We start from the raw sequence: 25,294 nt of genomic DNA on the forward strand, positions 1-25,294 counted from the left end.
GCTGATCCTCCTGCTGCCTGGAACCGACTGGAAGGTAGGACTGCCTTGAGCTCCCCTCCCCCTGCTAAGCCCGGGAAATATCCAGGGTTCTCAATGGCCAACCACTAGGAACCCATTAAGAGGAGGGGGGGCAGGCTGCCTTCCTAGCCCCGTCATGCCCTGCTTCCCTACACTATGCACCGGGTCATTGGGCCCCAGGAAAGGTTAGACTACAGGCCCACTTTCCAAAATCTTTTTTCTCCTCTCTTCACCTTCTTATTAATTTTAACTTCCCTCATCTATCTTGCCGTCATATCCTTCTGCTTTATCTCATAGACAGATGAGAAATGAGCATGGTATAGTCATATAAGGCTAAATGATTGCTTGAGTAGAAGGACCCATTTACACCTAACCCAGCCAGGCATTCTCTTTGTACCCTGGTGTCCAGCCCAACAATGAAAGTATCCCTCAAGAAGTGTGTGCTACAGAATTAAAACCCATAGGTTGTACTTTTCATTAAGCTCTGATTGATGAACAGTTGTAGACAGAAACTATGATTTAATTAGGAATCTCATAGAGCCTTGGTCAACCGTCTTGTTGAGGCACCTATGTGGTTGCATCAAAGATCTTTTGCTTAATATTTTTCCTCAATGATAAATATATATCTTTGCTCTCAGTCACAAAGCTTTAGGATATGGTATGGGCAGGGTCAGACTGGGCCGCCGGGACACCGGGAAAAATTCCGGTGGGCCCCGGCGGCCCAGTCCGACCCTTGCCAGCGCTCCCCCTACTGACTGTTCCTCCCCTGTTGTGTTCAGTTTATACGTGCTCAGGGAGGACGTCAGGTGGGGGCCCTGTGGGGGGGGGTTAGGGGGGCCCCTGGGGGGGTAGGGGACACGGCTGGCTGGGGCACCTGCTGGGCCCCTGGGGTGGGATCCCCGGTGGGCCCTGCACCCCCCAGTCCGACCCTGGGTATGGGCACATTATTACATTAATGAGGTTTAACTGTATCCCCTTGTACCATCCCTGGTGCAATTAATCTGATGACACTTGTCTGTTATGAATTACATGTGCTGCTTGTCTATATGCAGTGGGACAGGTTGTTTGTAACAATTTAGTACTTATACACAAATATATGGCTTTAATTGACCTTGAAGGAAGTCACAATTATGGAAACTATATATTATGATGGCTCATAGCAATTATGTCCCCCGACAACCACATTGCATTTGAAGGGGGGAGGGGGTAAAAATAGAAAGATTAACAAATGAGCATCTCAATGTATCAGTACACAGGGCAAAAGAAGAAGCTTATAACTGGACCCTGTATGTTTTATACATTGAACATGGCCAAATGGTCAGTAGATTTCACTGAGGATGCTCACTGGCATTGCAGCACTAAGGAAGCGATTAAGCACAGGTAACAAAGTGTACCCTTGGCCCTTACAGGGCATGATAAGTTCATTGTGGTTGATTGTATTTCTGTAATAATTCAGTTGCATCCAAGTTAAAAGCAAGGTTTATTGTAAAACCAATAATTGAGTTTCACATCTCAATATTTTATAAAGCGCAGGGCCATTGTATTTCCCAAGCATATAGAAGGCCATTGCCATTTCTAATAATGTAAAATGTACAAGCACTATGTAATATCGAATCTGAGCAAGTACAGTCATTATCTGCAACTCAGTGAAACTCACGCATTCATATTTAATGAGAGGTTACATTTTAAGCATTCCCTCATGCCCACATTATATAAGTTCTTATTTCTGTGTAACATTATACTTAGGAACCACTTATTGGTCTCTCTACAAAGGAAGTTTTGTTTGCTTTACATAAGAAAGACATTTTTAGGTCCTGGATTTTTAACTTGCGGTTTGGGACTCAAAACCAGTTTCAAATGTTAGTGGGTTTCTACTTTCCATCTATATAGATATCTAGTGTAAGTACATCTAAAGCAATCGGACTTGCTAACTAATCATTGAAGACATTGAAAAAATTTGCTCATCACTACTGTGGAGTTACTGTGATAGGATTAACAAAGTATCATGCAACTCATAGGGGCTGATTTACTTACCCACGAACGGGTCGAAATGAGTCCGATTGCGTTTTTTTCGTAATGATCGGTATTTTGCGACTTTTTCGTATGTTTTGCGATTTTTTCGGATTCTTTACGAATTTTTCGTTACCAATACGATTTTTGCGTAAAAACGCGAGTTTTTCGTATCCATTACGAAAGTTGCGCATTTTTCGTAGCGTTAAAACTTACGCGAAAAGTTGCGCATTTTTCGCGTAAGTTTTAACGCTACGAAAAATGCGCAACTTTCGTAATGGATACGAAAAACTCGCGTTTTTACGCAAAAATCGTATTGGTAACGAAAAATTCGTAAAGAATCCGAAAAAATCGCAAAACATACGAAAAAGTCGCAAAATGTTCGTTTTCAAGTCGGAACTTTTCCAATTCGGGTCGGATTCGTGGGTTAGTAAATCAGCCCCATAGAGACAGGTGTTACTTGTGAGAGTTGCATGAATGGATGTGTGAAGAGTTCTAAACCTGCCGAGGTACAGCATTGTATGTAGCAGACAGATGGTGTTGAAGGCCCCCGCCTCTATTTAGGGCGGGAGATTTTTTTGATTTTTTTTTTCCAAATTAAATATATTCAAGTTTAACACTGGCAAGTAGATAGCATTTCTGGTCTTCTGTTTCCAGTGTCAGACTGGGCCCACAGCTGCCTGTAATAAACCCCTCCCACTAATGTCTCAAACCCCTCCCACCTGACCTGCTGCACCACTGTGGCTGCAACAAATAGATCTCCCTACCCAGTCGCAGGCAGGCAGGGGTCCTGGATTGGCCCACAAGGACTGGGCCCACCATATATTTTTCCAGTAGCCATCTGGTACAGTCTAACGCAAACATCTCATTGGCTGCTACAGGTTACTTGGAGCAAACTTTTCACTTTTTCTTCATTAGCTACACATAAAAAGCATAGTGTTCTTTTGCAAAGAGCTGCTGTGTTCCAAATGATAGCTGTTGGTGCCAACTAATGATGAGCAAAAATTTTCGGCAAGCATGGATTTGCGGTGAATTTCTGCGTTCCGCCATTTTTTCTAAAATAGTGCAAAAATGTGGCATTTTTTTGCCGCACTCATCAACAAAAAATTAGCATGTGCTCATTATCATTTTTTGTGTTTCACAAATTTTTTCACAGGTTCGGGAATGTTTCGGCAAAGCGAAACAGGACAGATTTGCTCATCGCTAGTGCAACTGCTTCCATAATTGTACATTGCACAGGATTATTCTAGTATCATTAAAGTATCCCAGCCCCAACAGCCAGTGGCACAAAAAAATAATGTTTTCAATATATTTAGCCAAAAATATAATCTATGAAGGTTGGAGTGACTGGATGTGTAACATAATAGCCAGAACATTACTTCCTCCTTTCTCCTTGCATGTATAGTATGTATGAATATAGTGAGTTATTTTCCCAGGGTACCATGCAACAAAGGACCTTTCTGATTGGCAGGAAGGGTTATTGTACAGGTTTGGATACCATGGAAGTACTAGGTAGAACTGTAAGAGATAATTGAACCCAACACAGCTGTTTAGTTAGTTTGCTTTTGATTCTAAGCATGCAGGTGAGGATCAAACACAAACTAACTTAACAGTTCTTCTATTTGCCAACTAACTAACAGGTTAGAGAGATGCCAAGGAGGAAGTTATGTTCTGGCTATTATGTAAAAAATCTGGTTACTCCAGCCTTTATATATTATATTGTTGGCTAACTATATTGAAACCATTGTGGGTTTTTTTGCACAGTCTCTTGTACCCAGTTTTATTTTGACAATAAACTGTTACTTTAAGGGAAGCTATATAAACAAATGACTTTCTGTGAGACATGCAGAATGTCTATAATATGCAATGTAGGTGGGGCTCAAGGAGCTGTCTGAGCCTCATTCGCTTCCGTTATTGGCTCCATCACCAGTGGTTTATTTAATCCAAAGTCACATGTTTAGAACACTTTTACTTTGTGACTGTTCCCCCTGAGGCTGCAGGGCCCTGTGGGGTTGGGCATGTTGCCACTAATGAGGTTATCTAGTTTGCAAATCTATTCTTACAGTTGTGTTGGGTCCAATTATCTCTGACAATTCTACCTAGTGCTTCACAAGGCAACCTGCCATTTCCAGGGAATCCACACCTGTACAATAACCCTTCCTGCCAATCAAAAAGGCCCTTTGTTGCATGGTACCCTGGGAAAACGCCTCACTATATTCATTTTGCCAAAGAGCAATACATTCTTTGCTTTTTCTACAGTTCTGCTCCTATACATGCAGTAAAACCAAGTACCCAGCAATGGACTAATAAATGACAGCGTGTTGCTTTTTTGTTTCTGTGGACTGCAGCTTCTAGAATTTCTTATAAATGTAAAGATTCTGGGAGTTGTAATTCCCCCTATAACTGGTATTTACTATAAGGAGCATATTTATTAACATTGGAGACAAACATCACCGGTAATGTTGCCCATAGCAACAAATCAGTAATTAGATTTGAACAGCAACCTTCAAGTTAGGAAACAAAAAAAGATATGATTGGTTGCTATGGGCAACATCACTGGTGATATTTGTCTCCAATATTAATAAATATACCCCATGTCTACTGCTGTTGCTAAGACACAAATCTGCTATACAGGAGCAGTCACTTATTTTATTGTGGTGCAACAACATTTTAGTACAAACAAATTGTCACAAATAGTGATGAGTGAATTTTTTCGCCACGCATGGATTCGCAGTGAATTTCCGCATTTCGCCATTGGCGAATTGTTTCGTGAAACTTCCGTGAAAATTCGGAGTGAAAAATTTTTTGTGCGTCAAATTGGGAAATTGAGAAATCACTGAAACCCTGCTACACCAGAGGTACTTCTTAGTCGCATATGATTTGTACTCTAAGGCAGGGGTCCCCAACCTTTTTTGCGCCACGGACCGGTTACTATCAGGAAAATTTTTCAAATACACAATAAAACATGTGATTTATATTATTTGACCATGTTACAGATTAAGGTTATCATAATATGTGGCACATTGATATTGCATTTAATTTAAAACACTGAGGGATCAGAAGAGCATCGGGAGATGCTTATTGCATCCGTAAATTCAGCTTTTGCTGTTCTGTTAGGGCCCCACCCAGAGAGAACAGCAGGGGGCTTCCCTGTTACACACATAAAAATCATTGTATTGTATTGCTTCATTCAAATTCTTGTACATCATGTAAAAGAAAACTGTCATATTGCTGCCATTGAAAAGAGAACCAGTCTAAAATAACAGATTGCTTTTTATATACGATGTGTATGAAGAATAGAAACAATGTTTTTCAGATCGTTCCACATACGGGATCCTACGCCTGCACTCTGCTGGGGCTTCCAACTCTCGTGGCTCAGAGACAGAATTTCATAATTCAAATAAACAGATCTCAGGGTTCGGCGCAGTGGAAAATTTCCCACTACATATGCCTATTCCACTGAATCTTAAAGGCTTCCAATGTGATACAGCATATGTACATCAGACGTATGTCAGCGTCCAACAGAGCGAAATAATTACCTTGTCTCAGGCAGGGAAACTATGCTTGTATTGTCAAGCTGAGCCAGTGTAATAGCCATGGTTGCAGGCTGGGGTTATATAAAAGTTATTGCATGTGAGGCACCCTGCTGCACTCCGGAGAACTTTAGTAGCCCAGTTCCTGAACTATAAACCCCCTTTACAGTACTGCCAGCAATCACAGCTTGGCGTCAGGGCTGCAAACAAAACCTGCATAGCATGAGCAGAATTATGTAGCACAGAGAGTTGACCAATGTGACATTATAGAATATCCTTTCAATGCTTGCCAGACTTGCTTTAGTTCCCCCTGTTACAATGCTGTCTCCGAAGGCTCATAGAAGTTTCTTTAAGTTAACACCGGCACTGGCTCTTACAGATTCTTTTTTTAGTTTGAATGTGCGAACGGCTTCTTAGGGATTACATTGCTTATAAGAAAGCGCAAATATGCTTGTGTTTAAGGTTGTACATTAGGAGCAAGCAGCATACCTCCCAACATTTGAAAAATGAAAAGAGGGACAAAAAGATTTGGTGCGCACAGAGCGTCAAATTTTTTTGACCATGCCCACTTTTGTGCCCACACCCCAATTACCACACCCCATCAAATTTTTTTTTCAAATACTCCTTTTATATAGTTGAAATGGTGGGATCAGACGCAAATGTGCTATACCCTCATAATGTACTACCTAAGGAAAACAATATAGCAACTCCTACATATAAAATACAAATATAGAGAGAAGGCAGTCAGTTATAAGTGCGTTATAACTATGTACCAGTTTTGCCCCCCCCATACACAGTGCCCCCAATGGCCCAATAGACAGTACACCCCATACACAGTGCCCCCCATAGAAAGTGCCCCCATAGACAGTACCCCCCATAGAAAGTGCCCCCATAGACAGTACCCCCCAGTAAAAAGTGCCCCCACAGGCAGTACCCCCTATAGAAAGTGCCCCAATTACCACCATATACAGTGCCCCCCCATACACAATGCCCCCATAGAAAGTGCCCCCAATTGCACCCAAAGTACCTCCTATAGACAGTGGCCCCTATAGACAGTACCCCCCATAGACAGTGCCCCCATAGTGCCGCCGAACAAGGAGCCACATAACGAGAGGAAGAAGAAGAAGGATGCCCAGCTGCAGCCAGCGCATCCCGCTGTCAGGGATAGTTCCATGAATGTTCTGCATTTCTGTAATCTATTACGGAAATGCAGGACATTCATGGAACTATCCGGGACAGCGGGATGCGCTATTAAAACCGGGACAGTTGGGGGGTATGAAGCAGTGAGGTAATAGCCAGACAGGATACACAGAAGCCATGCACTCTCCACTGTCAATAAACTACAGTCAAAAACCTTCTTAAAGACAAAATTATTGATATACGCTTTGCTGTATAATAGTATTTTATCTGAGGTTTTTTTCAATATTTTTTTAGGTTTATAGGATAGTTTACATTTCTGAGGGCTAAGTCAATGATGCCATTAGGCAAGCTGGGAGCTGTAGGCCTTGGTGGAGTACACGCAATCCATGATTGTGGACAACCAATAATGACCTACACACAGTGTGCAAAGTACAATTTCGAGTGCAAAAGGCACTTCTCCCCCATAACTCCTGGAGTTCCTGCATAATTGCAGACGCAAATGTGTAATTAAATAATAGTTATTCACGGGAGCACTTAGCGCTTACAGCTCTGTATGTGCTACACGTAGTGCCGATACCCAGACAGAAAACCAGTCCGCCACTCCAAAAAAGAAAGTGTACGGAGCACCAAACATCGCTGGATAAAAATCACTGTTTATTCAGAACATTTAAAAACAAGCCATGCAAGTGTACAATGGGCCATACGCTTGACGCGTTTCGTGGCATTGCGCCACTTTCTCATGAAGCTGCAAATGTGTAATTATCTTTACGCAATTGCCACAGATGCCTCTGATTCACCACAATGAACGCAACTGCACATTCACTCCATTGCTAACTGGGTGCAATTGTGCTGAATTTTTTCAAAGTCTGGGTGCGATCGTTTATGATGTTCGGCATGTGACATCTGTGCCAATTTTGTAAGCGCAAGGGTGCTGCGTTTATTGATACAGGGTGCTGAGGGAACCCTGGAGCTAGTGCCTGGTCCTGAGGTGGTGGTAGGTTTAGGGTTCCTCTGTGTCAATAGGCAAAGCATTACCCAATTTGAAATGGAAAGCAGGAAGGAATGAGCGGCGCCAGGCACAATTATACAGAGGTACCTTTAATGAAAGTGATTTTATACCCCAATCACTGCTGGGAAAAGTGCAAGTTGCCCACTGGGTTTGTGGGCGTAAATATGACCTTATGTCTTTGTTTAAGTTTTACATTTGTGATAAACAATGTAAAGTACACTGGGAGCTTTGGGTAGAAAGGGAGGCTCCTAGGGCTCCTTTTCAGATCGGGGATATTGTTAAAACACCAATACAAGCAACTGATCCTACAGTACATTAGTGGTCTTGTAGTGTATCTCTTTAACAATCAATAAGGATTCATAAGGTGGGATTCAATAAGCTAAAAGGCCCCCCATATTAAATAAAATACAAACTGCACACAGGGAAATAATAACAGAATGTGCATAGGAAATGGCCCATAGCACATGTTGTATGTGGGGAAGACTAGGCTTGGAATTAAACTAGACACAAGGGAGTGAAGAGCTGCAAATGATTTTGAAAACTAGACAAGTAGAGATGTATTAAACCCATAATATTTGAGTTTAGATAATAATGCAATGTGCTTATGAATAAGAGAAGCCAGTTGGGTCAGTATTTATAGCAGCACATCTCCGGTCCAGATCCTTGTTTCCTCATTCACTTATGGTGGGACTGCTGAGGGGCATACAGAGTGCCACCCTTGCCTTCTGTGCCAAACCACAAGCCAAACTTCTCACCCTAAGAAATATGAAATGTGTATGTATATAAGGAAATGTAAGTACAATATAGGTATTGGCTTTTCTAATGACTTTTAAATAAGGTTTTAGCGCTTCCCTCCTTAAAAAACAGCAGATTACAAAAGCTAATGACATATTTGTAATGAAATGCTAATTGCTTGAAATATTTGACCTCTTTTTGTTGTAAGGTTCCAGTTTTATATTAATCATTTTTTTCTAAACCATTCTTTTACCTATAAAATAACCTCACTGTGCCTGTGCAGCACATCAAACCAGCAAACAAGAGTAGTCTATAATCAATTTCTGCATTATAGAAACAAGTCTCTTGGATGTTCAGTATTTGGCCAGGGGGTTTGGTCAGGATTCCCTTAGTTTATAAAAAGGAAAATCAACAAGTGCTCAGTCTTTTATGGTTCCCCCAAATGCTAGAGGAGGTGTAGTGTGTGCTGAAGGGCCTGGAGCGGAAGTAGCTTTCAGTAGGTGATGTAAAACAAGATACATTTGTAATAGGTCTCTAGGAATGTAATGTAGGAGTGGGATCAGGATAGTTAGTAGAGCAGTCAGAAGCTCCAACAAGGAGGCCAGTAAGTGTTAGTACCTGCAGCACCAATAAAGGGACTCAAGCGGCCCGGCTCAGAAATAGATACTGTATATTTCTGGATTACTACACTACTGTGAGCTTCATTTAGCACTGGGGATTGTTTCACCAAGGCAATGAGTACTACCTCCGAGTGTTGTGAATACAACAGCTGTGATTGTGTGAATAATAATTGATGTGAGAAATGCTCAAAAAGCATTTCATGATTTATGAGCTTGTACCATCTGAATCAGCACCAACCAACCTAATCTGTGTAACATCTGTCCAATAAAGAGCTTCATCTGTTTTCAAGAACCACTGGCACCCAAATTATTTAAAAGACCTGTTTTGTGGTGTGGTTAACCCTTTGCCCTACCAGTTTGATCAGGTCTGGGGTAATTGGTGTAACTGAGATCTAAGATACCGTACAAAAACCTGTTGCACAGATTGCAAACACGTATGTCTAGTATTTTGTTTCTGAGTCCAAATTAACTGCAAGCTAATTAGTTATGGATTTCTCTAGCACCAATAATGAGTTCCAGATAGATGTTGCTGGGTTTTATCACAAGTTTATTTTAGGTTGAGTGTCCATACACCTAGGAACAGCTTATCGACTGCGATGTCACTGAGCTAAAGTCATTGGTTTTCTTTCCACTGTGATTTAAGAGTAGCTGTGTGTGTGTGTCTCACTGCCAAATGGAAAGGAAATACATATAGCCACAAAGGCTCCATTACTGGCAGGTTTTCATGTTAAATTATACATTTTGCGGCCACAGTGCACCTCAAGACGAGCCTCCACTGTAGGTTTATTGTTATCAAAGGACAGTAACTTAATTAAGTCAAGGCAAAGAAACTGTACACAAAAAGTTTAAAAATAACAATATTACTATTGGATGCTACATAGCTGCAGATCTATGGAGAAGCATGCAAAGCATCATGGGACATGGAGTCTTACAAGGGGACATTTAGACTGCGCTACATAGTTCAGTAATTAGAACCAGCAGTGCAGAAAAGGCCAAAACAAATACTGCTTCAGGCAAAAGCGTAACTCAGTTGTGCCTGGCTCCCCTGCCAAAAATCGGGCATGAACAGTCCCCAGTCCCACCTCCCCGTCCCACCTTCCGGGCCCACTCACACCGCACCTGACCCACACTGCGCCACTATTTTAATGGTAGGAGAGGAGAGGTAGGAGACCACATGCCCCACAGTCCGGGCCCCCCCACAATCAGAGGGTTTGCTGTAAAGGTAGTTTTGCCTCTGGCTTCTAGTAGTAATTCTATTTACAAATAACTTTGAGGCTTTGGCCTCAAAGCAGGTGCTTATTTTTGAATTCCTGGCTTAGAAGCAAGCTTTGATTGTATAAAACCCCATGTAATTGCCAAACAGAGCCTTCTGTAGGCTTCCAGTCAACATAAGGGCTATCAAATAGCCAATTATATATCTCATTGGCAACTCCAGGCACTTTTTTCATGCCTGTGTTGCTCTATTTTCCATTTAAATAAAGCTCACAGGTATAAAACGTTGGGGATCCCTGTATTAGAGCAACAATGTCTTCATATATAAACCTTTATATGCAGACAAAGTAGTACTGATGCAAACAAAGTGAAATATTGCTTTAAACCCCCTTTACAACTGGATGCTTGAAAGGCCTAATGGAGACGTCTCTTTCAAGGAAGGGTTAGATTGCGATCTGCTTGGGAGTGTCTCTGTGGACGTCTTCCATGGGCAGCCATTTTATATTGTGAGCTTTAAAATGTTTCCTCACCACCGAGGAAACGTGTCTGGAAATATTATATTTTTCTAGGCCGGTTTCTTTGAAAATAAAACTCAAGAAAAGAGGACATTAAATGAAATTACCATTTTAAATATGCTTCTGTTTCATGAGTTTGTCCCCTCGGGGTTGGGAAAAGCGTTATTAAAAGCTTCTTCCGCCGAGGTCTAAAATTGGTTCAATTTCACAAGCAACCTGTCAGAGGAGCTGCTTATTGCAGGCGGCCTATCTCTGTCTTTGAAACAGGGCCCCAGGGCGTCCCTTTATTTCAATTTCAAAGCTAGCACAAAAGATAAAGGAGACTGAGTTTCAAGAAAAAAATATGTACATATGACATGACATTTCAATCTAGTTGTTTGCTGGTAAAGTGAAGCAGGGGCAGTGTCACATACACGGCATTCTCGCTATCAGAGAGGAGAGCACGCGTTCTGATCCCAGTGTTACCTCTACGTGCTGCTAAAGGTAAATCTCAAGGCAGGTGGGTATTGGGATAGGTCTTGTTAGCATTCAGACCTTACTATATATTCACCTCAGCTCCCATTGCCCCAAGTAATTGCATCCTGCTTTCCTAAATTCCCATTATTATCTCATATTGGTGTATATAAACTATATCTCTAACTTCCTTGATATTTATTACATAATCTTTATATACACTATAGTCAACATAAATAAAGTGCTGTCTTGTATAAAAAAGGGCATTGACTCAAGGGATGAGAACATAATTTTGCCCCTTTATAGGTCCCTGGTAAGGCCTCACCTTGAGTATGCAGTGCAGTTTTGGGCTCCAGTCCTTAAGAAGGATATTAATGAGCTGGAGAGAGTGCAGAGACGTGCAACTAAACTGGTTAAGGGGATGGAAGATTTAAACTATGAGGTTAGACTGTCGAGGTTGGGGTTGTTTTCTCTGGAAAAGAGGCGCTTGCGAGGGGACATGATTACTCTGTACAAGTACATTAGAGGGGATTATAGGCAGTTGGGGGATGTTCTTTTTTCCCATAAAAACAATCAACGCACCAGAGGTCACCCCTTTAGATTAGAGGAACGGAGCTTCCATTTGAAGCAGCGTAGGTGGTTTTTCACGGTGAGGGCAGTGAGGTTATGGAATGCCCTTCCTAGTGATGTGGTAATGGCAGATTCTGTTAATGCCTTTAAGAGGGGCCTGGATGAGTTCTTGATCAATCAGAATATCCAAGGCTATTGTGATACTAATATCTACAGTTAGTACTAGTGGTTGTATTTATAGTTTATGTATGTGAGTATAGATTGGTAGGTGTGGGTTAGGTGTGCTGGGTTTACTTGGATGGGTTGAACTTGATGGACACAGGTCTTTTTTCAACCCTATGTAACTATGTAACTATGTAACTATGTAACTATGTAAACATTCCTTTCTGTACACGTGTAAAAAAACTCTTCCATGATATAACCTAGTTACTATGATATAACCCATGTAAGTACTGTTCCCATGAGATGCACTTATGCTGGATGGATTCCACAGTGGGAATTCAATTAATTAGGAACTCAGATCTGGCACAGCATCGATGAGTTACCTATATTATATATAAAGATGTTATAATTAGTTTAATTTACATCCTCTAACCCCATCCCCCAACCCACCCTGTAGCCCTTGCTGACATTGCCCAAAGCTTCAGGAACAGGCTTGAAGCATCACCTTTAAAGATAACATTTAAGATTTCTGCTTAATATAGTAGAACATTGGCATTGCTAGGCTTACAGAACATTTAATTCCAAGATACCTGTATGATATAGCTGCAAATATATAATATATATATTTGTTAAAGTCTTATTCCCAAAGTTCAAGAGGCCCTAAAATGTGTGTTGGGGATTTTTGTAAATAACAAGTTGTCTTATTCCAGGCAGTGTCATTCTGTGGCTACTAAAGCAAATAAAGTGCAAAGGATGGAAAAAGGGACCTTTATAGGTCCCTGGTAAGGCCTCACCTTGAGTATGCAGTGCAGTTTTGGGCTCCAGTCCTTAAGAAGGATATTAATGAGCTGGAGAGAGTGCAGAGACTGCAACTAAACTGGTAAAGGGGAAGAGAGATTTAAGCTATGAGGTTAGACTGTCAGGGTTGGGGTTGTTTTGTCTGGAATAGAGATGATGTTGAGGGGACATGATTACTCTGTACAAGTACATTAGAGGACATTATAGATAGTGGGGGATATTTTTTCCCATAAAAAGGATCAGCGCACCAGAGGCCCCCCCTTTAGATTAGAGGAACAGAGCTTCCATGTGAAGCAGCGTAGGAGGTTCCTCACGGTGAGGGCAGTGAGGTTGGGGAATGCCCTTCCTAGTGATGTGGTAATGGCAGATTCTGTTAATGCCTATAAGAGGGGCCTGGATGAGTTCTTGAACAGGCATTGTATCCAAGGCTATTGTGATCTAAAGTTTTACAGTTGGAATGGGCACATATAGTTTATACTAGTGATGGGCGAAATGTTTTGCCAGGCATGGAACAAAATAATAGCCGCACGCAACGAAAGAATAGCCACGGGCGAAATTTTTTTTTGACGTGCGACATTTTCCGGCGAAGCGAAACGGGACAGATTCGCTCATCACTAGTTTACACATGTGAGCATATAGGCCTGTATGTGTATCTATGTGTATATGTGTACGTGTATATATGTGTATCTATGCGTTCATTGTAGGGGTTCATTTAGAGGGGTTGAACTTAACAGACTTTGGTCTTTTTTCAACTATCTAACTACTGCTGTCATCAGTGCTAAACACTCCTGGTCTTTGGAGTGAGGAGTGCTAGTGTTTCTATCAGCCTTATAATCACAAAACAAAAACTGTAGTACCGTGTTAGCCAGTGTAAAAAAAAACCACAAATACAAGAGTATTGAAAGACCCCTGGTATTTTGCCTGACGAAGGGGCCTTAGAGCTCCGAAAGCTCCCAATGTATTTTCATTGTTAGCCAATATAGGTATCATTTCAACAATACTCTTTGTATTTGCGTTTTTTTTTATTATTATCAGCCTTATAAGGATTAATATATGTCTCACTAAGTAACTCCTTAAAACCTGATTTCACACAATATCACTTGCTTGAATGCTTTTATTATTGCCTCTGCAGAACACCCTCCAATCAGGAATGCTGCTCAGCTTGTACAAACCTTGTTACAAGTGCAAATGGAAATTAAAAAATTACATAATTTGCTTAGCAAATCAGTGCTAATTATCCAATTTCTTTCCAAACAGGAGCTTAGTAAACAAACACTTGGTTTTGAAGCAGGGCTGCAAGGATAGCTTTGTGGAAGAGGATAATATGTAATCATGTAATTATTTTCCGCCGGCACAAATTGAATCCCACTGAAGTATTGATTAGGCACATATTCTAACACATGGACAGTGCAGCTTGGAACTCAGTTTGCTGGCTTCTAAAGGAAACAGAATGGCTGAATATGACATCTAGGCAGTTGCAGCTGTGATTCATGAAAAAGAGGACTCGGGCAAATGTAAGAGAATGCTTCATCTTGATACAATATATGATTTTTGTGTATGAGTTAAATCCTTTCACATATATCAATAAAGCCCCAGAAATGGGCAATGCTTGAACCCTAACTTACTAATGAGTAGTACCTACAGTGCGGAAATGATATATGAACACATTCAGCTAAATTGTAAGCAGTAGTGTGACAACAGTTTATTACTGGAGATGCATATAAATAAAGTACATCAACACATGAAGAGAATTTCTGGACACCACATCCTATGAGACATTTGGTTTATATTTTATATCTGGCCACACACATAAATAGCCAAACACCACTAATCTGACAGAGGAATGGCTCCATGCAATTCTGAATCTGATCCCTGAATTTTACGATGCTGGCAACTTAATAGCATGGAAAGTGGCCTTTAGCAAATCCCTTACTGCAGGGATCCCCAACCTTTTATACCCGTGAGCCACATTCAAATGGAAAAAGTGTTGGAGAGCAACACAAGCATGAAAAAGGTTCCTGGAGGTGCCAATAACAGCAATAATTGGCTGTTTGATAGTCCCTATGTGGACTGGCAGCCTACAGAAGGCTCTGTTTGGCAATAACACTGTTTTTTTTGCAACTAAAACTTGCCTCCTTACCAGTAATTCAATAATGAGCAGCTGCTTTGAGGCCCCTGGGAGCAACATCCAAGGGGTTGGTGAGCAACATGTTTCTCCTGAACCACTGGTTGGGGATCACTGCCTTACTGTATCCCCTTTATTGATAGAAGTAGTTGTTGCTATGAGGTGTGCTCTTGATTAGGTAAGGCCAGGCCCCTTGGACCAACAGACTATGGCTTCTTAGAAAAGTACTGTCCAACATCCAGAATGCATTCTTTATACATGTACTGGCAGCTGCCAATGCAGTAAACAAGCTTGGTACCGGTACATTTCAGCAGTATTTAATGTATCTAGTGGTGTTACTGGATGGCAAGTCAAGAGGTGTTAGGGGAACATTCGAAGATATATGTCAAAAATAAGTTTCCATTTCACCATGATGGTCTTTATTTGTGTTTCTGTGCAGTTTGGGGCAATGCAATATGTTTTGTTTATACATCCCAAGCAGGTAAATCACATATGTGCACATTCCATTCACAATTAACAGCTTCCAGTTTCTGGTCGCTAGACACAGCAATGCCCAAACTGGCAAGTGTCTTAAAGGAAGGTACAAATTATATGTGACTTAACTGTCTGCCTAGATTGTTGATTTGATTCAGTATCTGGGCACACAGCCACAGTTCCATATCATTTTTGCAACTAACACAGGTTTACTTACAGAAGGTAAAAATAACAGTAGAATTCAGTGTATTTTTTCTCTACCATCTGTTCTGTGGAACAAAATTGAGCAAGAAGGAAATAAAAGGGCATCTGAATACCAAGGGACACATGGACACGGCTCTTGGACAGCTATGGGTTGGGAGATTTTAACAGTGGGTGTTTAAAAGGCAAATTATTCTGAGATACTTGTTGCAACTGATTGTCTTACTCAAAAATATGAAGTACAGGTATCGGACCCCTAATCTGGAAACTCATTATCCAGAAAGTTCCAAATTACGGAAAGGCCATCTCCCATAGACTTCATTTTAATCAAATAATTCACATTTTTAAAAAGGATTTCCTTTTTCTCCCTAATAATTAAACAGTACCTGTACTTGATCCCAACTAAAATATAATTAATCCTTATTGGAACCAAAACAATTCTATTGGGTTTAATTACTGTTTAAATAATTTTATTAGCAGACTTAAGGTAGAAGATCCAAATTATGGAAAAACCCCAGGTCCCAAGCATTCTGGATAGTGGGTCCTATACCTGTATATGTATTAGTTGTGTACATCCTACTATGTGAGTTAAAGCCCTGTAATCTTGCTAAGTTGCCCATCCCAGCAATATCACTTATTGGGTACACAGCAACCCTTAATATAAAAAGGGTCAACTTTCAACAGTAAAATGACCCACAGTAAACCCATTTGTATTTAGTAGAGGGTTTGGATAGATTTAGAACATGGTAAGGTTAATCAGGACTGAGCAGGAGTGTGACCATATGTTATGTTTTTATGTTCACAAAGGGACCCCAATGGTTGAGGGCTACAATGTAATTCCCCTTGCTCCTTCACACTGCTTATACATAGAGCACAGGAGGGAAGAAATGGAGGATTCGGGATAGCAAGCGGGCTTAACAACAGGTAGCAGCTGAATACCACTTGTAACCTTAGTGCCCTTAGGCAGTGCAGCGGCAGTATGGAGGAAGCAGACTTGTGCCCACTACAAGTTGCAGCGAGGTAACTTCCAATAACTTTGGGCAGCACAGTACAGAGAGAATACAAGCGGATTGTAAACAGATTGGGTCTCAACCAAGTAACAGTCACACAACATGGTACCAGGGAAAACACAATCAGGAATTGTCTAATAACAAGCCTAGGTCATACACTAGTAGCAACAAAATCTGTACTTAACAAGCCCAGTGCTTCACAGGAACAAACACTTTCACTGCAAACCAAATTGATCTGGTAATTAGCTCAAGTCAGCTGAGGGTTTAAGAAACCTATGCAGAGTGCTGATAGGCTTAGCAGCAGTGTGTCAAACCAGACCATTAGTTAACTCATGCAGCACACTAAGCAGCATTAGGCAGCCTTGACTTCTTGAGTTCAGTCCACAATGTGGGTCAGGCCCACCCATATCCCATTACAAAGCTATAGATACATAAAACACAGTCACCCTAACATACTGTACAGTTACTGGAGTATTTATAACAGCAAATATGCATCTTTTTTTTTTTGCAAGTTTGACACAGGTGTACTCAAAGGAGGTAAAAATGACTGTAGAATTCTCATGTTCTATGGCTGTAGAACTGTAGAATATATCACCCTAAATGTTCTTCAGACTGCTCCTCTCTTGGTGAAACTGTGGCCTAAATGGACAAACTGCTTAGTTTATCTCATTATATTCTATTTTTTTATATCTAGGGCAGTGGTTCTCAACCTTCCTAATGCTGCGACCCTTTAATACAGTTCCTCATGTTGTGGTGACCCTCAACCATAAATTTATTCCTAAGACCATCGGAAATATGTGTTTTCCGATGGTCTTAGGCAACCCTTGTGAAAGGATCGTTCGACCCCCAAAGGGGTCCCGACCCACAGGTTGAGAACCGCTGATCTTGGGGGTTTAGATCTAAACCAGACCCATTCTTAGTAGAAAAAAGCAGTAGAAAAAGCAGAGATTTACAGGACCTCATGTTTAATGATGTACTACTTATAAACTATAGCACAGATTGAATTATTAAGTTATTGAATGTCTTGTGATTCATATATATATATATATATATATATACAGGTATAGGACCCATTATCCAGAATGCTCGGGACCAAGGGTATTCCGGATAAGGGGTCTTTCCGTAATTTGGATCTCAACACCTTAAGTCTACTAAAAAATCAATAAAACATTAATTAAACCCAATAGGATTATTTTGCATCCAATAAGGATGATTTATATCTTAGTTGGGAATAATTCCAAGGTACAGTTTTATTTCTACATAGAAAAAGGAAATCTGTTTTACAATTCTGAATTATTTGATTATAATGGAGTCTATGGGAGATGGGCTTTCCGTAATTCGGAGCTTTCTGGATAATGGGTTTCCGGATAAGGGGTCCGATACCTGTATATTTATTTTAGTGACATTCTGCAGGAGGGCCATGGAGACCTTATTCTCTGGCTGTCTACTGGAGTTTTGAGTATCCATATATATCATACACCCACACCTTCATCTTTAAATTCTTAATAAAGCTCTTTGATGTTTCTAGATGCAATTTCTTTGAAGGCATATGATACTTATTGGAATTGTCAACTTTATCATAAAATCATGCAAATTACAAAATAATGAACATAGGTCGAAGGTAATTAACTTGGTGAGTGATCCTGAAGGCAACTCCTAAGACCTAAGCTAATTTAGGATTATTGTAAGATGTGGTAGACAAAATCGAATGCACTATTGCACTTTTCATTTCTTACTTAGTTTTGTATCTTTTCTAGAAAATGATTTTCTTGGTATTCTGCTGAGATGTAACTTCCATTCTGAGGGCTATACTTCTGTGTGGGGTTCATTTACTAAAAAGCTTTAAGCCATTTAGCAAAATGAAAAACTCTGCTCAAGCGTTCATGCTGTCTTGTTTGCAGGCATAGGAGCTGTCTGCTGCTTGGGTTCAACACTGGTGGGGTAAATGGACAGATTATTGGGAGGGGCTGGGGAAACAAGAAAATGTCCACAGTTGCATTAACCCTTGAAAAAAATTACTGTGGTGCTTAGTTTCCTAGATGTATGAAGTCCCAAAACTTCCCAGGGGTGGGCTGCACCTCAACAATGATGGTACAGCTTTTTTGGGGGAGAAGACTTCTAGAAGGTTGGAAGAGATTTTAAATTAAATTAGGTATGGAGGTATGAATATGAGGGTAGATGGGATGATTTGGATGGGGGTATTGGTAATTTACCCAAGTTACAAGCTGGTACAGGTATCGGACCCCTTATCCGGAAACCCGTTATCCAGAAAGCTCCGAATTACGGAATGCCCGTCTCCCATAGACTCCATTTTAATCAAATAATTCAGAATTTGAAAACTGATTTCCTTTTTCTATGTAGAAATAAAACAGAACCTTGTAATTGATTCCAACTAAGATATAATTAATCCTTACTGGATGCAAAACAATCCTATTGGGTTTAATTAATGTTTTATTGATTTTTTAGTAGACTTAAGGTATTGAGCTCCAAATTACGGAAAGACCCCTTATCCGGAATACCCTTTGTCCCGAGCATTCTGGATAATGGGTCCTATACCTGTACCAGCATTAAATGCATGTTTACAAATTTAAAAAGCAAATGCTGTAAAACAGCAAACAGGAAGGCAAAGAATGAAAATGAGGAACTTGATTACAGCACAGGTTAAGACTAACGCCCAAGATTAAAGCATATTAATAGCAAAAATTCTACAAAAATTCTACAAAAAGGCAAATGTCCTTAATCGGTTATTTTCTTCATAGTATACAATGGATGAGTTAGAGTTCTAAGACCCACTACATAAGGGTACAGGTGACTCAGCTAAATTAACACTGGATTTTGTACATAAATGTTTACCTAAAATAAATGTGAACAAGGCCCCAGGGCATGGAAATACATCATTTGGTACTTAGAAAGCTTGGGTCAATTTTAGCAAAGCCTCTATTTCTATTTGCTTCAGATTCACTTTCATCTGGTATGGTACTAATGGATTGGAGGAAAGCTTATGCTTTTTCAATATTTAGGGGACGATTCATTAAAACAGAAGTTCAAATCCCGAATGGGAAATGGATACAATAATTTCTGAAGATCGCAAATATCCCAAAAATGCTTCTGAAAAAATCGTATTAGTCACGATAATATCGTATTGGCGATCCGAAAGTCACAAAATTTTTGTACCGAACGATTGTAAACAGCGGCAGAACCTTTCGCGCTACCGTATGAAAAAGTCGCGCAGGCGTACAAAAAAATCGGCGGAAATACGCTCTGAGCGTTCCAATGAACGCTCCGAGCGTTTGTGTCTTGATAAATCTCTCCCTTAGAAAGGGATAATGATTTACGCCTGGCAATTATAGGCCAGTTAGTTTAACAGCTGAGGGATTCTCTGCCAGTGGCTGTACTTGCAGATACATTAGTTTCAAGGAGGGCTTGGATGACTTTTTAGCAAGTGAGGGAATACAGGGTTACTGAAAAAAACTCTTAGGCTGATGCCACACCAGGTGTAGGGCTGATTTTTTCGGCAAGCGGAAAAACGCTTGCCGAAAATTCAGCCCTACGCCTGCTACTTGTGCCTGCACCCGAATGAATGGGATACGCTCAGGTGCAGGCACATGTAGCCGATATACGTACGAAAACGTGAGAGAATGCAAAGTCTCACGTTTTCATGCGTATATCGGCTACATGTGCCTGCACCTGAGCATATCCCATTCATTCGGGTGCAGGCACAAGCAGCAGGCGTAGGGCTGAATTTTCGGCAAGCGTTTTTCCACTTGCCGAAAAAATCAGCCCTACGCCTGGTGTGGCATCAGCCTTAGTACAAAGCTGATCCAGGAACTTCCATCTTGAATCAAGAAGGATTATTTCCGCTCTGAGGCAAATTCTAAAGGCTTCAGATGGGTTCTTTCCCTTCCTCTGATTAAACTAGCTGCAGGCAAGTTTTATATAGATAAAAAAGCTTGAACCCAGTGGTGTTTTTTAACTTTAGTTACTGTTGTTGTGTATTAATGCACTAGGTTCCTGAAACATGATGAGGAAGAGGAGTGTTTTTTGGTGTAAATAGTTGCCATATTTGAAATATGTGTAGCTAGCACCATAAGTTTAATAGGAAGATTAAAAGGGGTGCAGAGACCCTAAGTTAGCACAACCTTTAGACTGGAGGTATAAATTGTTTCCAGTGCTCTGCTAGAGGTCACTCAGAATAACTGCCAACATAGAAAAACAGGGATCTTCCCATAACAAACAACTATTACTAGCCATTCATACTTTCTACAGCAATCTTATGTTACTTTGCTTGAGGCTGTTGCTTAATTGCACATTTTGAAAAAATGACCATTACCCCTTATTGCATCTATATCTAATGTTCCCATTCAAAAAGGAGACCCATCTTAAGGCCAACCTTTGGATGGAGATTCTATAAACCAGCTATGACTTTTAATATATCAAAAGGCTGCTTATTTAATTTGCTTTCTAAGTTAACAGTATTTAGTACAGGTATGGGACCCATTATCCAGAATGCTCTGGACCTGGGATATTCTGGATAAGGGGTCTTTCTGTAATTCAGATCTCCTACCTTAGGTCTACATAAAAAATTATTTAAACAGAAATGAAATCCAATAGGATTGTTTTGGCTCCAATAAGGATTAATTATATCTTAGTTGGGATCAAGTACAGGTACTGTTTTATTATTACAGAGAAAAGGGAATAATTTAACCATGAAATAAACCCAATAGGGCTGTTCTGCCCCAATAAGGGGTAATTATATCTTAGTTGGGATCAAGTACAGGTACTGTTTTATTATTACAGAGAAAAGGGAATCATTTAACCATTAAATAAACCCAATAGGATTGTTCTGCCCCCAATAAGGGGTAATTATATCTTAGTTGGGATCAAGTACAGGTACTGTTTTATTATTACAGAGAAAAAGGAATCATTTAACCATTAAATAAACCCAATAGGACTGTTCTGCCCCCAATAAGGGGTAATTATATCTTAGTTGGGATCAAGTACAGGTACTGTTTTATTATTACAGAGAAAAAGGAATCATTTAACCATTAAATAAACCCAATAGGGCTGTTCTGCCCCAATAAGGGGTAATTATATCTTAGTTGGAATCAAGTACAGGTACTGTTTTATTATTACAGAGAAAAGGGAATCATTTAACCATTAAATAAACCCAATAGGGCTGTTCTGCCCCCAATAAGGGGTAATTATATCTTAGTTGGGATCAAGTACAGGTACTGTTTTATTATTACAGAGAAAAAGGAAACCATTTTAAAAAATGTGAATTATTTGATTAAAACAGAGTCTATGGGAGATGGCCTTTCCGTAATTCATAACTTTCTGGATAATGGGTTTCCGGATAAAGTAAGCAATTAGGAAAAATATAATATGAACTCAACCCCAACTTGGCATTTACAACTTACACTTTGACTGATCCATAATATTCAGACATTTTCCAAAGACTAATTAAAAAAAACCCACAGATATAAGAGTTTTGTAGAAATGATACCTATATTGGCTAACAATAAAAATACATGGCTATATTGTTAGCCAAGATAGGTATCATTTCTAAAATACTCATATTTGGTTTTTTTTATTATTTTTTATACTGGCTAACACGGTACTACAGGTTTTGTGTTCCAAAGACTATGGGGCTGATTTACTAATCCACGAATCCGAATCCCGAATGGGAAAAAATCGGATTGTAAAAGAACATTTTGCTACTATTTTTTCGTCGCCGTCGCGACTTTTTCATAGTTATTATGACTTTCGCGAAGTGTCGCAACTTTTGCAAAGCCATTACGACTTTCACGAATTGTTGCGACTTTTTCATATTGAGCGCTTGAAAAATTTGCGACAATTCGGATTGTAAATCAGCCCCATAGTCTTTGGAACACAAAACCTGTAGTACCGTGTTAGCCAGTATTAAAAATAATAATAAAAAACCCCCACAGATATAAGAGTTTTGTAGAAATGATACCTATATTGGCTAACAATAAAAATACATGGCTATATTGTTAGCCAATATAGGTATCATTTCTAAAATACTCATATTTGTGGGGGGGGGGTTTATTATTTTTAATACTGGCTAACACGGTACAGGTATCGGACCCCTTATCCGGAAACCCGTTATCCAGAAAGCTCCGAATTACGGAATGCCTGTCTCCCATAGACTCCATTTTAATCAAATAATTCAGAATTTTAAAACTGATTTCCTTTTTCTATGTAGAAATAAAACAGTACCTTGTAATTGATTCCAACTAAGATATAAGTAATCCTTATTGGATGCAAAACAATCCTATTGGGCTTAATTAATGTTTTATTGATTTCTAAGTAGACTTAAGGTATTGAGATCCAAATTACGGAAAGACCCCTTATCCGGAATACCCTTGGTCCCGAGCATTCTGGATAATGGGTCCTATACCTGTACTACAGGTTTTGTGTTCCAAAGACTATGGGGCTGATTTACTAATCCACGAATCTGAATCCCGAATGGGAAAAAATCGGATTGTAAACGAAGATTTTGCGACTTTTTCGTATTTTTTGCGATTTTTTCGTCGCCGTCGCGACTTTTTCGTAGCCGTTACGACTTGCGCGAATTGTCGCGACTTTTTCATAGTTATTATGACTTTCCTGAATTGTCGCGACTTTTGCATAGCTATTACGACTTTCACGAATTGTCGCGACTTTTTCATATTGAGCGCTTGAAAAATTCGCGACAATTCGCGAAAAAGTCGCAAAATACTGATCATTACGAACAAAACGCATTCGGACGCTTTTCGGGCGTTCGTGGATTGGTAAATGTGCCCCTAAGTAAGACCTCACCACTAACCTGTCCTTCCCTATGGTTCAGTGATGAGAAATGGACACTACTGAGTATATTTATTACGTTCAGCAAAATATATCTATGTGTGTATTAGTTACCTGATTGCAATAAAGATCTCATCTTTTCTTTTACCATAGGCACCATCATGCCAGTTCTTTTGTCTCAGCGTTTATCTTCCAGCTCTTGAGTATTCTCTGTGGGAGCCCCTTTTGGGAGGAATGTATAAATATATCCCTATCTGCCCTAAAGTGCAGGAAAATGGATATTAAACTTAGGTGAGCTCAGATCTTTGCTGTATTTCAGGGCATCCCAAGAGAAAAAGATTTTTATGATGTCCCAGTACACACCTGTGCACCCAGGATAAAATGTTTTCCCCTCCCAAGGGTCCCTCTTTATTCCTCCCATGTGCCTACAAATGATTTAGACAGTTGTATTAAAATGCAAATTTCTTTCTTGCTTGGTAGTTTATCATCTGGCTCGTTATGCAATTTGCCAGTTATAGAAGGGAAAAATTACCATAATGGGCCTCCAGGGAGAGATCTCGAATGGAAGACCAAACACAACATGTCTAAGTGTTCTTAAACAATTATCCAGCAATACTGTTTCCTTCCATGCGAAATATCTATACTGTCTAAAAGAGCTGTTAGGGATTAAAAGTTCCAAATAACTACACTACCTTGTCATTTATGAAAACAGCCCTAAGGGAAACATAGTTTTTCAGCAAAACTCTTGTCCTAGATACACGGGTCCTCGGGGCAATTATGTGGCTGAGACAGAGAAAAGCAAAAGGCGGGGAAGGGACACCCTTTAAAGGGGTAGTACAATGATATACTTCTTCAACTTAATAAAAAGAAATTATGCAGAAATGTATTCTATCCATTGTTTTAATTTAGAGAAAATCCGCATTATACAGATAAGGGACCTATTATCCAGAATGTGGACCTCTATAAGAAAATCATGTAAACATTAAATAAACCCAATAGGATTGTTTCACCTCCAGAAAGGGTTAATTATACCTTAGTTGGGACCAAATACAAGGTACAGCATTATTATTACAGAGAAAAGGGAATCATTTAACCATTAAATAAACCCAATAGGGCTGTTCTGCCCCCAATAAGGGGTAATTATATCTTAGTTGGGATCAAGTACAGGTACTGTTTTATTATTACAGAGAAAAGGGAATCATTTAACCATTAAATAAACCCAATAGGGCTGTTCTGCCCCCAATAAGGGGTAATTATATCTTAGTTAGGATCAATTACAGGTACTGTTTTATTATTACAGAGAAAAGGGAATCATTTAACCATTAAATAAACCCAATAGGGCTGTTCTGCCCCAAATAAGGGTTAATTATATCTTAGTTGGGATCAAGTACAGGTACTATTTTATTATTACAGAGAAAAGGGAATCATTTAACCATTAAATAAACCCAATAGGACTGTTCTGCCCCAAATAAGGGGTAATTATATCTTAGTTGGGATCAAGTACAAGGTACTGTTTTATTATTACAGAGAAAAGGGAATCATTTAACCATTAAATAAACCCAATAGGGCTGTTCTGCCCCCAATAAGGGGTAATTATATCTTAGTTGGGATCAAGTACAAGGTACTGTTTTATTATTACAGAGAAAAGGGAATCATTTAACCATTAAATAAACCCAATAGGACTGTTCTGCCCCAAATAAGGGTTAATTATATCTTAGTTGGGATCAAGTACAGGTACTGTTTTATTATTACAGAGAAAAGGGAATCATTTAACCATTAAATAAACCCAATAGGACTGTTCTGCCCCAAATAAGGGTTAATTATATCTTAGTTGGGATCAAGTACAAGGTACTGTTTTATTATTACAGAGAAAAGGGAATCATTTAACCATTAAATAAACCCAAT

The sequence above is a fragment of the Xenopus tropicalis genome, chromosome 10 (genome assembly GCF_000004195.4).
Source record: "Xenopus tropicalis strain Nigerian chromosome 10, UCB_Xtro_10.0, whole genome shotgun sequence".
Classification (NCBI taxonomy): domain Eukaryota; kingdom Metazoa; phylum Chordata; class Amphibia; order Anura; family Pipidae; genus Xenopus; species Xenopus tropicalis.